General features: G+C 36.4%; 1 non-coding gene across 1 annotated transcript; it reads right to left on the bottom strand.

The window, feature by feature from the left end:
- Positions 1-3082: 3082 nt before the first annotated feature.
- LOC127746130 (small nucleolar RNA R71) lies at positions 3083-3186 on the bottom strand. The gene has a single exon (XR_008007749.1). It is a non-coding gene; the product is annotated as a small nucleolar RNA R71 (small nucleolar RNA).
- Positions 3187-5831: the final 2645 nt, after the last annotated feature.

Raw genomic sequence — 5831 nt, 5'->3', positions numbered from 1 at the left:
TTGCACTTCAACATGATGAATGTGATGATCCGTGACACTCATCATCATTCTCACTTATGAACGCGTGATTGACAACCACTTCCGTTCTACTTTAGACCAGGCGCATATCTCTTGGATTCCTTAATCAGAATCTTTGTGGTATAAGCTAGAATTGATGGCAGCATTCATGGGAATCTGGAAAGTCTAACCTTATCTGTGATATTCCGAGTAGGATTTCGGGATTGAATGACTGTGACGAGCTTCAAACTCGCGATTGTTGGGCGTGATGACAAACGCAAAAGAATCAAGGGATTCTATTCCAACATGATCGAGAACTGACAGATGATTAGCCGTGCTGTGACAGAGCATTTGGACCATTTTCACTGAGAGGATGGGATGTAGCCATTGACAACGGTGATGCGCTACATACAGCTTGCCATGGAAAGGAGTAAGAAGGATTGAATGAAGGCAGTAGGAAAGCAGAGATCCAACAGGGACAATTCATCTCCATACACTTATCCGAAATTCTCACCAATGATTTACATAAGTATTTCTATCTTTATTTTATGTTTTATTTACTGTTCAAAAACTCCATAACATTTATTATCCGCCTAACTGAGATTTACAAGATGACCATAGCTTGCTTCATACCAACAATCTCCGTGGGATCGACCCTTACTCACGTAAGGTATTACTTGGACGACCCAGTGCACTTGCTGGTTAGTTGTGCGGAGTTATGACTAAGTGTGATTCACGTTTGAGAGCGCTACCAAGTTTTTGGCGCATTATTGATGATCACAATTTCGTGCACCAAGTTTTTGGCGTCGTTGTTGGGGATTGTTCGAGTATGGACAACTGACAGTTCGTCTTGTTGCTCAGATTAGGTAATTTTCTTTTTATTTTTCTTTTCAAAAAGTTTTCAAAAAAATATTTTTCAAAATTTTTTTTCTTTGTTTTCGAAAAATTATTCAAAATTTTTAAGAATGGATTCTAGTGTTTCATAAAGTATGTTGAAGCTTGGCTGACTGTAAAGCCATGTCTAACTCAATTGGATTGAGGATTCAAAACCATCAGCATAAAGGCAAGTTAATTGGAATATCAGTTGTTACATGCCTGATTTATATCTCCTAAAGCTGGCTGGCTATTAAGCCATGCCCAACCCTTGGATTGGAGTTTTATGCTAATATTGAAAGATTCCTGGAATTCTTATTAAAAATTTTGGATTTCTTATTTTCTTTTTTTGTTCTATATATGTTTTTCGAAAAAAAAATTAAAAGAAAATCCAAAAAAATCATAAAATTATAAAAATAAAAAATATTGTTCTTGCAATTTTCGAAAATTCATGCATTCATAGTGTTCTTCATTATCTTCAAGTTGTTCTTGGTAAGTCTTCTTGTTTGATCTTGATGTTTTCTTGCTTTGTGTCTTTTATTGTTTTTCATGTGCATCTTTGCATTCATATTGTATAAGCATTAAAGATTTCTAAGTTTGGTATCTTGCATGTTTTCTTTGCATCAAAAATTTTTCAAAAATATGTTCTTGATGTTCATCATGATCTTCAAAATGTTCTTGGTGTTCATCTTGACATTCATAGTGTTCTTGCATGCATTATGTGTTTTGATTCATAATTTTCATGTTGTGAGTCATTTTTTATGTTTTTCTCTCTCATAATTAAAATTTCAAAAATCAAAAATATCCTTTCCTTGTTTTTCTCATAAATTTCGAAATTTTGAGTTGACTTAGTCAACAAATTTTTAAAATTAGTTATTTCTTGTTAGTCAAGTCAAAATTTCAAATTTAAAAATCTTATCTTTTCAAAATCTTTTTCAAAAATCAATTCTTTTTCATTTTTTATTTATTTTCAAATTTTTTATTTGAATTTTTCAAAAATATTTTTCTTAATTTTATTTCAAAATTTTCGAAAATTTACTAACAATTAATGTGATTGATTCAAAAATTTGAAGTTTGTTACTTTCTTGTTAAGAAAGGTTCAATCTTTGAATTCGAGAATCATATCTTGTAGTTTCTTGTTAGTCAAGTAATCAATTTTAATTTTAAAAATTAAATCTTTTCTAACCATATCTTTTTAATCATATCTTTTTATCTTATCTTTTTATATCATATCGTTTTTTAAAATTTTATCTTTTTTCAAAAATTTGATTTTAAAATATCTTTTCTAACTTCTTATCTTCTTATCTTCTTATCTTTTCAAATTTGATTTTCAAATTTTTTTCAACTAACTATTTAACTTTTTGTTTGTTTCTTATCTTTTTTCAAAACCACCGAACAACTTTTCTCTCTCTAATTTTCGAAAATACCTCCCTTTTTTTAAAAATTCTTTTTATTTAATTAATTGTTTTAAATTTTAATTTTAATTTCATTTCTTATCTTTATTCATTCACTAACACCTCTCTTCACCTCTCTTCATCTCAAATCACTGCACCTATCCTTACCCTTATGTTTGGATTCTCCTTTCTTTATTCCCTTCTTCTTCTACTAATAATAAGGAACCTCTTTACTATGACATAGAGGATTCCTCTTCTTTTTATGTTCTCTTCTTTTTCATATGAGCAGGAACAAGGAAAAAGACATTCTTGTTGAAGCTGATCCAGAACCTGAAAGGACTCTGAAGAGGAAACTAAGAGAATCTAAATTACAACAATCCAGAGACAACCTTGCTAAAATTTTCGAACAAGAAAAGGAGATGGCAGCCGAACCCAACAACAATAATGGAAGAAGGATGCTTGGTGATTATACTACACCTACTTCCAAGTTTGATGGAAGAAGCATCTCAATTCCTACAATAGGAGAAAACAATTTTGAGATGAAATCTCAATTAGTTGCTCTAATGCAACAGAACTGCAAGTTTCATGGACTTCCATCAGAAGATCCTTACCAGTTCTTAACTGAGTTCTTGCAGATCTGTGAGACTGTTAAGACTAATGGAGTAGATCCTGAAGTCTACAAGCTCATGCTTTTCCCTTTTGCTGTAAGAGACAGAGCTAGAGCATGGTTGGACTCTCAACCTAAAGATAGCCTAGACTCTTGGGATAAGCTGGTCACGGCCTTCTTGGCTAAGTTTTTTCCTCCTCAAAAGCTGAGTAAGCTTAGAGTGGATGTTCAAACCTTCAAACAAAAAGATGGTGAATCCCTCTATGAAGCTTGGGAAAGATACAAGCAGATGACCAAAAGATGTCCTTCTGACATATTTTCAGAATGGACCATGATAGATATATTCTATTATGGTCTATCTGAGTTCTCTAAGATTTCATTGGACCATTCTGCAGGTGGATCCATTCACCTAAAGAAAACGCCTGCAGAAGCTCAAGAACTTATTGACATGGTTGCAAATAACCAGTTCATGTACACTTCTGAGAGGAATTCTGTGAATAATGGGACACCTCAAAGGATGGGAATTCTTGAAATTGATGCTCTAATACCATATTGGCTCAGAACAAAATGTTGACCCATCAAGTCAACATAATTTCTCAAAGTCTGAATGGATGGCAAAATGCATCCAACAGTACTAAAGAGGCATCTTCTGAAAAAGAAGCTTATGATCCTAAGAACCCTGCAATAGTAGAAGTAAATTATATGGGTGAACCTTATGGAAACACCTATAATTCATCATGGAGAAATCATCCAAATTTCTCATGGAAGGATCAACAAAAACCTCAACAAGGCTTTAATAATGGTGGAAGAAATAGGCTCAGAAATATTAAGCCTTATCCATCATCTTCTCAGCAACAGATAGAGAATTATGAACAGAGTACCTCTAACTTAGCAAATTTAGTCTCTGATCTATCTAAGGCAACTTTAAGTTCATGAGAGAAACAAGGTCCTCCATCAGAAATCTAGAGGCACAAGTGGGCCAGCTGAGTAAGAAAATCACTGAAACTCCTCCTAGTACTCTCCCAAGCAATACTGAAGAGAATCCAAAAAGAGTGTGCAAGGCCATTCATATAATCAACATGGCCGAACCTAGAGAGGAAGGAGAGGACGTGAATCCCAATGAGGAATACCTCATGGGACGTCTCTCAAGTAAGAAGGAGTTCCCTATTGAGGACCCAAGGGAATCTGAGGCTCATATAGAGACCACAGAGATCCATTAAACCTCCTTCTACCATTCATGAGCTCTGAAGACTATTCTTCCTCTGAAGAGGATGAAGATGAAACTGAATGCCAAGTTATTTGGTAATGAGACTTGGGAAGGTGAACCTCCCTTGCTCATTAGTGAACTAGATACCTGGGTTCAGCAAACTTTATCCCAAAAGAGACAAGATCCTGGCGAATTCGTAATACCCTGTACCATAGGCACCATGACCTTTGAGAAAGCTCTGTGTGAACTAGGGTCAGGCATAAATCTTATGCCACTCTCTGTAATGGAGAAGCTGGGGATCATTGAGGTACAGCCTGCCTTATTCTCATTACAAATGGCAGACAAGTCAGTAAGACAAGCTTATGGATTGGTAAAGGACGTGTTGGTAAAGGTTGAAGCCCTTTACATCCCTGCTGATTTCATAATCTTAGACACTAGGAAGGAAGATGATGAATGCATCATCCTTGGAAGACTTTTCCTAGCCATAGCAGGAGCTGTGATAGATGTTAACAGAGGAGAATTAGTCCTTCAATTGAATGGGGACTACCTTGTGTTTAAGGCTCAAGGATCTTCTTCTTTAACAATGGAGAGGAAGCATGAAAAGCTTCTCTCAGTACAGAGTCAAACAAAGCCCCCACAATCAAACTCTAAGTTTGGTGTTGAGAGGCCACAGCCAAACTCTAAGTTTGGTGTTGAATCCCCACATTCAAACTCTAAGTTTGGTGTTGGGAGTCTACAACATTGACCTGATCACCTGTGAGGCTCCAGGAGAGCCCACTGTCAAGCTATTGACATTAAAAAAGTGCTTATTGGGAGGCAACCCAATTTTTATTTATCTAATTTTATTTTATTTTCATTGTTCTTTTATGTTTTATTAGGTTCATGATCATGTGGAGTCACAAAAAAATTATTAAAATTAAAAACAAAATAAAAAATAGCAGAAGAAAAATCACACCCTGAAGGAAGAACTTATTGGCGTTTAAACGCCAGTAAGGAGCATCTGGCTGGCGTTCAACGCCAGAACAGAGCATGGATCTGGCGTTGAACGCTAGAAACAAGCAACATCCTGGCGTTCAAACGCCAGGAATGCACCCTGAGGAGAACTGGCGTTGAACGCCAGAAACAAGCATGGAACTGGCGTTCAACGCCAGAAACATGCTGCACATGGGCGTTGAACGCCCAGACATGCATCACTACGGCGTTTAAATGCCAGAATTGCATGCAAAGGCATTTTACATGCCTAATTGGTGCAGAGATGTAAATCCTTGACACCTCAGGATCTGTGGACCCCACAGGATCCCCACCTACCATATTCTCCCCTCTTCTCAACATTAATCCCTCTTTTCCATCACCTCTTCACCACTCACATCCATCCATCTCTTTCCCACCCAATCCCACCCATATGGCCGAAACATACACATCTCTCCCTCTCCTTCATCTCTTCTTTTCCTTCTACTCTTTCTTCTTTTGCTCGAGGGCGAGCAACATTCTAAGTTTAGTATGGTAAAAGCATAGCTTTTTTGTTTTTCCATAACCATTGATGGCACCTAAGGTCAGAGAAACCTCAAAAAAAAAAGAGAAGAAAAGAAAAGAGAAAAGGGAAGACAATTGCTTTCACCTCCGAGTCATGGGAGATGGAGAGATTCATCTCAAGAATCCATAGCTCAGTGGTAAAGCATTTGACTGCAAATCAAGAGATCCCTGAGGTACCTCAGGGGATACATTTTCCTCCACAACTATTGGGAGCTACTAA

The sequence above is a fragment of the Arachis duranensis genome, chromosome 3 (assembly GCF_000817695.3).
Source record: "Arachis duranensis cultivar V14167 chromosome 3, aradu.V14167.gnm2.J7QH, whole genome shotgun sequence".
NCBI lineage: Eukaryota > Viridiplantae > Streptophyta > Magnoliopsida > Fabales > Fabaceae > Arachis > Arachis duranensis.
The sequence above is the reverse complement of the archived record's forward strand: the minus strand, read 5'-3'. Positions and strand labels throughout refer to the sequence as shown.